The sequence below is a fragment of the Dryobates pubescens genome, chromosome 3, assembly GCF_014839835.1.
Source record: "Dryobates pubescens isolate bDryPub1 chromosome 3, bDryPub1.pri, whole genome shotgun sequence".
NCBI classification, from domain to species: Eukaryota; Metazoa; Chordata; class Aves; order Piciformes; family Picidae; genus Dryobates; species Dryobates pubescens.
The window spans coordinates 19915552-19925107 of NC_071614.1; the positions used below are offsets into that span (position 1 = coordinate 19915552).

At 54.9% G+C, this 9556-nt stretch overlaps 1 long non-coding RNA gene across 1 annotated transcript; it reads left to right on the forward strand.

The window, feature by feature from the left end:
- Positions 1 to 1793: 1793 nt before the first annotated feature.
- On the forward strand, positions 1794 to 5532 carry LOC128899425 (uncharacterized). Its single transcript, XR_008463101.1, has 3 exons — positions 1794 to 1886; positions 2750 to 2901; positions 5412 to 5532. It is a non-coding gene; the product is annotated as an uncharacterized LOC128899425 (long non-coding RNA).
- The last annotated feature ends 4024 nt before the right edge of the window (positions 5533 to 9556 follow it).

Below are 9556 nucleotides of genomic sequence, written 5' to 3' on the forward strand. Positions count from 1 at the left end.
GGCCCCTAAAAGATGTGATAATAAAAGTGGACACATTTCTTTCTCTCCTCTATTGTCTGTCCCACCTCAGCACTGAATTTCCCTTCACTTTCCCTTTTTCTAGGCTGAATAACCTCCCCCCAAAATTAACAATAAAACATAACGACATAAAACGACCCAGAGAGAAGGTCCGGGATTCACAAGCCAAGCTTTGGTTTCCCCACTTTCAAAACAAAATTTCCTCATTTTGCAGCTGAAGCAAGGTGGGGAAGGAGCTGCCTGGGTGCCCGTGGAACACTGTGGTCCTACACTCTACCCTCATCCCCATCCCAGCCTCGAAACCCGCTGTGAGCGGCTTGTGGAGCCAGCAGGCCTTTGCACAGGAGCTCGGCACATCATCTCTTGCTGCTCCCAGCCCACCCGAAATGATAGTTATGTTTTTTTTACAGATGGTGGTCCTTAAGGATATTTGGAAATGGTGATTTTGTAGAGAAATTATGTGTGAAGGGAAGGGAAACCACAGCACCGCAGGATCTACCCCCCCGACTCCGTGTTCTGCAGCCAGAGAGGTGGCTCGGGCAGCGACAATCCAAGTGTCCCGAATTTCTCCCTCCTGTCCTTCGCACCACCTTGCCCTACTCAAAGAGGGGTGTGCACAGAGGACAACGGGGTAAAGCCCTTCCCTCCCGTCCCCCGACCCTGGCTAACACTCACCGATGTTGGCATGGCGGGCGGCTGCGGGCGTCCCCCGGCTCTGCAGATTGTGCAGCATGGAGCTGTCGAAGGGCGAAGAAGTCCAGGTGGTGGCCATTTCGGGGCTCATATAAGCCGGGTAGGGGCTGGAATAGGAGCTGCCGAAGCCCCTGCTGTACTGCTCCCTCCCGTTAGTAGAAAGGTTCAAGGAGCTGCTGTAGGCTGCCGCGGCTTCCCGGGAAGAGGTGGCAGGGATGGGTGTGCTGGTGGAGAAGGAGAACCGAGGTGACACGGGAGGGTGAGATGATCCGGGATTGTAAGCGGCGCTTTCGGCTCCGGGTTGAGTCCAGATGGAGTGGCTGGAGACGGGACTGCCTTGCTGGGAAGAGCCGCTGCTCTGGAGGTACGGCAGGCTGGGGAGCATGGAGGTGACCCTCGTGGTGGGCACGTAGACGGGGGATGCTGCCGCGGCCGCGCTGTGCATGAAGCCACCTGCCCCCTCGTACGCTGGAGGGCCGGGGTTAGCTGCCATTGCTAGACTCTGGTACATCTCGTGATGGGCCTCCCCAAACCCCAGCCGGGTCCCCGGCCACAATCCAGAGTGATGGGAGCGGGCGAAAAACCTCAGGCTCCACTTTCCCTGCAGCGAGCGGTGGCTGGAGTGATCTCGCGTGGGCACAGCCTTCCAGCCCAAACCAAAACACCACCAGCGATGCAATTTTCCTCCGCACGCCCTCCCCTCTTTCCCCGCCACCCACCTTCCCCACCTTCAGCAGGTCCAGCGGCCCCTTCGACACCCCAAGAAAGAAGTCCAGGTCCCTTCGGAGGAGAGATTTAGCTCTCGCCTGGATTTAGCTTCTTCCACCTCGCTCCATCCGTCACCTCCCGCCCCCCCCACCCCCACCCCTCCACGATGGGGCTGGGCTGCTTAAAACCCTCGCCAGTCTCCTCCCCGTCTTTCTCCTTAACCCCCCCACCCCGCCCCGTCCAGCAACACCTCCGGGGGAGGCAGCAGGGGGATGCGGCCGGGATGCGGGAGGAGACGGCGGCAGGGCCGGGACCGGGACCCCCCTCCCCGGGCGGAGGAGATAAGGAGGTTAGAGCAGTTTGGGGTGGGGGGGAGGAAGGTGAAAGGGGAGGGCTACACAGCCTGGAAGGTGAGAGACAGCGATGCTCTCTCCTACAGCCCGGAGCAAACCCCCTTTGTCCAGCAGGTACGATCTGTGCTTTAAGTTGTTAATGGCCCTTGAGGCCGCCGTTTGATGTGGGCATGGGTGTATGTGGGGGGAGGAATTAAATTAGACAGTCGGTGGGGAAAGGGGGGAAGGAGGGGAAAGAAGGCTGGCTCGACCCTACCTCCCACCCCGCGCCTACCCCACGCACATCCTCAAAAAGTCGGCCACTCGTGGAGGGAGAGATGCTTACAAGGGGAGGAGGGGGTGCTCAAAATGGGAAGAGGGCGACTAAAAAGGGAGAGGGGACATTAATCGCTGCCCCTTCCACCCCACCCCGCCTTAATGGTGCCCAGAACCTCTGGCAAGTGATGGCATATGAGCAACAGACCCACAGAACTCCCCCTTCGGGGTGGTTTTACCGCCCCCACTGCCCTACTGCACCCTTCTCTTGTCCTGCGTGGGAACTGGGAGAAGCTGGAATCACAGCGAGCTGACCCAGTGGGAAGCAGGGACGGCCTAGGTGCGGGTGGGGAGGCATTCCCGCAAGGCAGGGTGGGTGTGTTGGATGCTTTTACCCGTGTTGGTTTGATCTCTGAATTGAGGTCTTTCTTTGGTGGGGGGGCTGGAGTGGAGGGCTTGGGGTTTGGACACGGCACAGGCCGCGAGATGACGTTGGGGCCTTTTGAGTGGTTTACAAGGGTGAGACCTCAAAAAATACTTGTGAAAGGGATTCAGGGCGAAATACCCTTTCACAAGGAAGGTCCAGGAGGGACCTGAGACAATCTGAGCTGCTCTTTTCTCTGCACCCGAGAAAACCTTCTCACACCCAGAGAAGGGCCGGACTCGGGGGTGGCGGGGGGGCGGAATTATGGTCAAAGAAATAACTCTTGGGCCTGATTTAGATTTAACTAGCAGATTCCCCAGGCTGAACCCCTGCGCTGGGCTGAATTTAGCAGCAGAAGAGATAACCAGGAGATAAGGGCTGATACCCGGGAGGACAGCCGGAGAGCGGCCGAGGAAAAAGGGGAGAAGCCGGAGACAGCCTCGGGAAGGGGTAAGGATGGAAGCGAGCCGGGAAGAAAGGGTTTTCAGGAGAAAAAAATGAGGTTTTGTGGAGCTCTTCTTTACCCTAAAAAATCTGGGGGACTTTTGCCTAGTGCAAGCGACCCAGGAGGGAGCATTCCCGCAGGATTGTCCGAAGAGGAGTGAGAGCCGCAGGAGGGGAAAAGGAGCAAATTCTGCTCCAATCCTCACACCCCACTCCCCTCCCAGCCCCCAAAAGATAATGATGATTAAAATAAATGAAAAATCAAGCCAAACCCCAAACAAAACAACAAAATAAAAGCAAAATCGAGTTTTCCAGCCCGATGAGACAATAGGAGGAAACTTTCAGGGGAGAACTGTAGGAAGGGGCTGTGTGACAGCGAGGAAGAGGAGCGAGGGGACAGAGAAGTGCTACCCACCTTTGGTACTGGGGGGAGGGGGGGAAGCAAGGGGCGGAGGGGGGCGAGGCCGCGGCGCAGGACACCCGCTCGCTGTGGGGCAGGCAGAGGGCTATGAGATGCTTGGCTCCAACTCCCTGCTTCACGGGGATGGGAGGTTTGGGGCTAGTGGGACTCTGTCTTCCTGCCCTCTTCCCTCCAGCTCCCCACCCCCCTCCCCAAACCTTGGCTCCCCAGCGTGACCAGCCTCCCCAGTTGCACTCGCTGACTGGTTTGCCCACGTCACGTGGAACTGGGCGGCGATGGGAGCCGGGGGTGGGTAAGAGCGGGCTGGCTGGTATCTGTTGCACCATCAGCCGGGCGCCAGCTTTCATTGCCATGGAAAGAAAGCAAAAAAAAAAAAAAAAGAAAAGAAAAGAAAAGAAAAAAGGAAAGAAAGAAAGGGGGAAAAAAAATATAATAAAATCAAACCACCCCCGCCCCGGGCACGGCCACAGGCTGCAGGCAAAGTCCAGCCAAGCAGCCCTTGCTCCGCACACCACCCCCTCCCCGCACCCAGAAGGTGCTCGCAGAAATAATAAGGGGTATTTACTGGGAGTGGGGAGGGGGAAGGGGGGTGTCCCCGCCCTTCCCCCCAGCTCCCGAATCCCTCTGGAAGCAACCGCTTTCCTTAAAGGTATTGCACAAGAGGAATTAATCCAAGCTCCTGCTTCGTGATCCTTCGCGGTCCAAGCAGAGCCAAGAGGTGGCAGCTGCTGTCCCAGCCTGTTTGGGGGTGCACCTTTGCAAAAGTGGGCACCCATCCCTTGCCCCCCGCCTCTACCTTCGCCTCCCTGTGTGCTGCAGAGGGTCTAAAGGTCGATGGTGCGGCGCAGGGACAGCCCAGAGTTGGCTGCGCCCCCACTGCAAAGCGGGGTCCCACCGGGCACCGAACCCACGGGGAGGATCCAGCCTCCCACAACCGCTTCCTCTCCCAGGGGGACTCATTCTGTCCTGGGGTAGCTCCAGCTTGTGAGAACTTCCGAGGAGCGGTGCTCTCCAGCCCTGCTCCTCGGATTGTATTTAAGTATATATAAGAAATACCCTTCCTATTTCGTGCACTCTGGCTCCGGGGTTCCCCTTGGAAATTTAGGGGGGAATCCTACTCTAGGAGAGAATTGGGACAGCGGCTTTTGGGGCTCTAAAATAAAAACAAACAAGCGAGCAGCCAACCCAACCGACCAAAACAAAAAAAAAAAACCAAACCAAACCTCCAAGGAAATTAAAAAGCTCTGTATTAAAGAGGTGGAGGGAGCAAGGGAGGGGGAAAAAATAAAGTAAATGGAGAAAGCGATTTCTTGAAGGCAAAGGGAGCTCCGAGGGAGTCCCCCTCGTCCTCTGCCCTGGAACCGGAGATCATGAAGAGCTGTGAGATGGGACACAGAGACTTTGTGGCCAGAAAATCCAAGAAAAGGAGGGTCCAGCCCAGCGGGAATGTGTGTGTGCAGCAGCACGGGGGGGGGGGGGGGGGGGAACCAAACCAAACCAAACCAAACCAAACCAAACCAAACCAAACCCAAACCCCAGGCAAATACACAAATATAGCCACGAAGGGGGAAATGTAATGGAGAAATCCAATATAGAAAATCGCAGCAATAAAGCTATAGACACAAACACACAACACAAGATGTCTGTGCTTTAAGGCAGATACCTGTGTTTTAAGGACGTGGGAGATATATATATATATATAAGGAATAATAAGTCTGGAGTTGAGCACATAGCACCGTGGACATATCAGAGAGGTGGGAGTTAGTGGGTAATAGACAGGGGAGTGTGTGTTACATGCAAACATCTGTTAGACATAAACATGTTTATTCTCCCACACTTCAATAATGTCATTTATACCACGCTGAGTGTCTGTGCCTGTCTTTATGCAGACATAGACACACCTAGAAGCTTATAAACAGGGGGCTGTCGGCATGCAGAGGAAGAAGGGAAGAGAAAATGTATTTAAGCTGAGACTTGGCCTAAATGAGCTTTAAAACGTTTTCCAACCCAAAACATTCCACGATTAGATTAAATGTATCATTATCTTCCCCCCCCCACCGCCTTTCTTTTTCCCCCGCTGCCTTCCCCAAAGCAGCTGCGTACCCAGATGTGCAAGGCTTGGGATATACATCTCCCTCTCGATTCCTTGCAAAATCCCCGGCGATTTTCTCTACCGAAGCAGCGTTTTGCTGAAGCTTCGTTGAATTCCTACTGAATACCAGCGCTCGCCTTTAAAACAACAACAACAACAAAAAACCCCAAAACAACCGAAAATCGAATTTAAACCGATTCAAACCGCCCGAGCGGCTCTATGGTGTCAAGGACCAGCTTGGATTTGCCTCTTCCAAGAGAAAAACCATGAACCAAACCAAACAAGCTCGTGGTTTTGCGTGTGCTTGGCCGGTTCCAGCCTCTTTCAGCGGGAAATGCGGCTCCTGAGTGCCGAGCATCGCACCGCGGGGAGGAGGAGTTTGCGCCCCGAAAAAGCAATTCCTGAACCCCAGCCTGGTGTCAACTAACAGACGAGAGAGAGGAGATGGATCCAGGACACTTTTTACCCCCCTAAAAAGCAAAGGGTGTGACACAGCTGAGCGCAGCGACAGGATAAAATCTCTGCCCGCACTCGGAGGAGGTTTTTTTTCCCCCCGCTGCGATTGCGGACAGCAAAGCCAAGCCGCTAACGAAATCGAGCTGAAAATCACCCTGCGGAGCAAGCCTAAGCCTTTCCTCCCGCCTTTCCAGCCTCCTCCCCCCCCCCCCCCCCCCCCGGCAGGAAATAAATCCACACGATGCTGGCTTGGGTTTATTTTTTCTCCGCGTCCAAGTTAATTCTGTGGTGGTTTGAGAGTTAAATCTCTGGGTGTTTGATAAGTGAGTGAACAAATCCCAAACCCCCCAAGCCCCAAACCCACAAGGAGATGGGGAGAGGAAGGCAGTAAAAGTTGCTTTAAAATAAAAAACAAAACAAAACAACGGATTTAAAGATTTCTGTGTTGAAAATAGAGTTTTTAAAGGAAAAAAAATGGGGGGGAGGAATGCTTAAAAAATTCAAACCAAACCAGCGGCCAAGTGTGGGTTTCTCAGAAGAAAAGAGAGGACAAAAAAGCGCTGGGAGAAACGAACAGGAGGCTGCTCGGGTAGCTTTGATGTTTTCCTTTACAATTATTTATTCTTAATTGTTTATTCCATGCCTTGGCTGCCGGGAAGGGAGCGAGGTGGGCTCGGGTCTGGGGGATACGGGCTGCGAGAGGTGAGGAGCCAGGCTCCAAAAGAGTGTCCTCGGCTGGGGTCCATCGGTGTATCGGCATCTCTACAGGTATAGGGAGTGCGGAGATGGTAGCCGACGGAGTCTGCACGGCTCCGGCTTGTGTTAGAGCGACCGGTGAGATCTGGGATTAGGGGAAGGGGTGTGTGTGTGTGGAGGTTGTTTCCCAAGCCGAGTGCGCTGAGCCCGGCCGCATCCCTGTTTTTCCGGTGGGTAGCACGGCAGGATCAGTCCCCGGGATGCGTGCGGTGAGGGAGGGGGAGCTGGGGAGGTTGTCCAGGGAAAGGGTTACTGCGATCCCGGAGAGATCCCGGGGCGGAGCGCAGCTGCCTCCCCCAGACTCCCCCGCCTGCCTCTGGGAAGGTTTGGGGGATGGAGGATGTGAGTGGATGCTGGTTCCATCCCTGCCATCCTCCGATCTGGCTGACACAGAGCAAGAAGTGACCCCTGAGCATCAGACCCTGAGCGGGTGATGCCGGTGTTGGGAGCTGAATCGAGGGGGCTGATCTCGGGTAACCCGGGGAGAGTAGCCCCACAACACCTCTACGATGTGTTGGAACATACCAGCCCAAGAAAAACCCCAGGAGACTGCGGGCAGCCCACCCCACAGCCTGGGGGGACGAGCAGGACACCTTGCCCCATCCACAGCCGAGGGAGCAGGAAGGTGTCAGACCTGCGAGGGGGGCTGACTTTGGCTACCACTTGCCTCTCTCTCACACGACTTACCAAAGCCTCTTGTCCCACCTTCAGCCAAACCTTCCAAAACAAACTTCACATCTGTTTATTGGACAACAGTGGTCCTTAGATGCCACCTACCCTCCACTGCCTACACCTTCCCCAGCCCCAGGCCAGATATTACTGCTTAGGAGAAAGGTCCATCAAAGAGCATCAGGGTTCAGTGATGCTCCAGGGGCACTACTGAATCCCTTCTGACTGCCTCCAAATGCTATGTTCAATTTTTCTTCTTCTCCCTTTCCCCCTTTTTGTTTTTTCCCCAATGCAAATAAATACAAACCAGTCTCCTCAAGGACAAAGCTGTGGGATGCAGAGACGTGTGGAGCAGCACTTAGGACTTGGAGACAGCAAGGAGGAGAGGCTGGGTGGTGAGGAGCAGTGCTGGGGGTGTTTTGGAGGGAGTTGCAATCTGAAACCCACCTGGATCTGGGATGTTTAACAAAGCCTTTAGATCTTGGGAGATTTTGAGAGATCTTTACATAGAGGAACAGGTTGCTCAGGCATATTATGGATATCCTATCCATGGAATTATTCAAGAACAGGTTGGCTGAGGCTTTGAACAACCTGGTCTAGGGAAATGTGTCCTTAGAAGGGGCCTATAAGAAGGATGTGGACAACCTTTTAAGCAGAGCCTGTTGTGACAGGACAAGGGGTGATGGTTTGAAAGCCAAAGAGGAAGATTCAGGCTAGAGAGAAGGAATAAACTGTTTCTTCTGAGGGTGGTGAGACACTGGCACAGGCTGTCCAAAGAGGTGCCAGATAGCCATCCCTGGAGCCATTTCAGATCAGGTTGGATGGGACTCTCAGCAACCTGATCTAGTTGAAGGTGTTTGGACTAAATGCCTTTAAGGCTCCATTCCAACACAAACACTTCTGTGATTCTCTGTCAGAGAGGCTGGGAAAGCCTCCTGCAACAGACAGTAGGCTGAGCTGCCTGGATATGCGTGGGCTGGAGTCTTGGCAGGGCAGAACCTGCAGAAACCATCTCCCCGTGTTTCCACCTACCCCAATATCCATATATCCTTTAATCCATGCCAGATATCAGCCTGTGCATCTAGGCATGTATCCATGTATCTATGTAACTCTCTAGTTATTTCTGTGTGTCAGTGTCTGCCTACTTGCTGAAATACCAATCCATTTATCTCTACAGAGCTATCCATGTGCCTCACTTAAGTGTCTCTCTGCCCATATCTTGTCAGTGTGTGTCCTGATCTGTCATTGTATCGTCACATGTGGCTGCATTGGGCTCTGTGGATGTCTGCTGTGGGTCTCTGTTGTGCCCCTGGACCCACAGCCCTGCCTGCATCTCAGACCCATGGGGCTGCCTGCCCCTTGGACCCACAGCCCTGCCTGCACCTCAGACCCATGTGGCTGCCTGCCCCTGGACTCACAGCCCTGTGTGCACCTCAGACCCATGGGGCTGCCTGCACCTGGCCCCACAGCCCTGCCTGCACCTGAGACCCATGTGGCTTCCTGCCCCTGGACCCACAGCCCTGCCTGTTCTCCACCCGATGTAGCTGCCTGTATCTCAAAACTGTTGGCCCCCTTCCATCTCAGACTCTCAGGGCTTCCTGCACCTCAGACTCTCGGGGCTTCCTGCAGCTCCAACCTGGAGGGCTGCCTGCTTGCAGCCCCGACTCCCGGCCGTGCCGAGCCGTGCCGAGCCGTGCCGTGCCGTCAGCGGTGCCGTCGGGGCGGTGAGGCTGTGGCTGTCAGCCCCTATTGATGAGGTGTGGGCTGACGGCGGCTGCTGGCTCCACTCCAGACTCCCCGGCGCTGGGGTCAGTGCCCCGACCAGCCCCGTTGCCGCCGGGAAAGGAAGGGCTGGACCCGGAGGAGATGCCCCTGCTCCCCCTCCGAGCGTTATGCACCGGTCACCGGGCTTTTGGTACTTCAGCAGAGGGGTTGGGTGTGATGAAAAAAGGGCCAAACTTGGCCCAAATCCTCTGCCTCTGGATGGTAGATGCAGAGTCAGGATGGAGGTGTCATCACCGACTTCCTTCTGGGATGAAATAAAAACCCCAACCATTTCTCTCTCTGTACTGACACGTTAGGGAGTTGCACAGGGTTGAATTAGCCCACCTCTTCTGGAGCAGTTAAGGGGGGGAAAAAAAGGAAAAACAATGAAGAGAAGTAAAAGTGAAACCACGAAGGCAAAAGGGTTCATACTCCAACCACTGAGCTCCCAAGTGCCAAACCCATGTGAAATGCTCTCATGTGAGCCAAGGACAGCAAGCAAG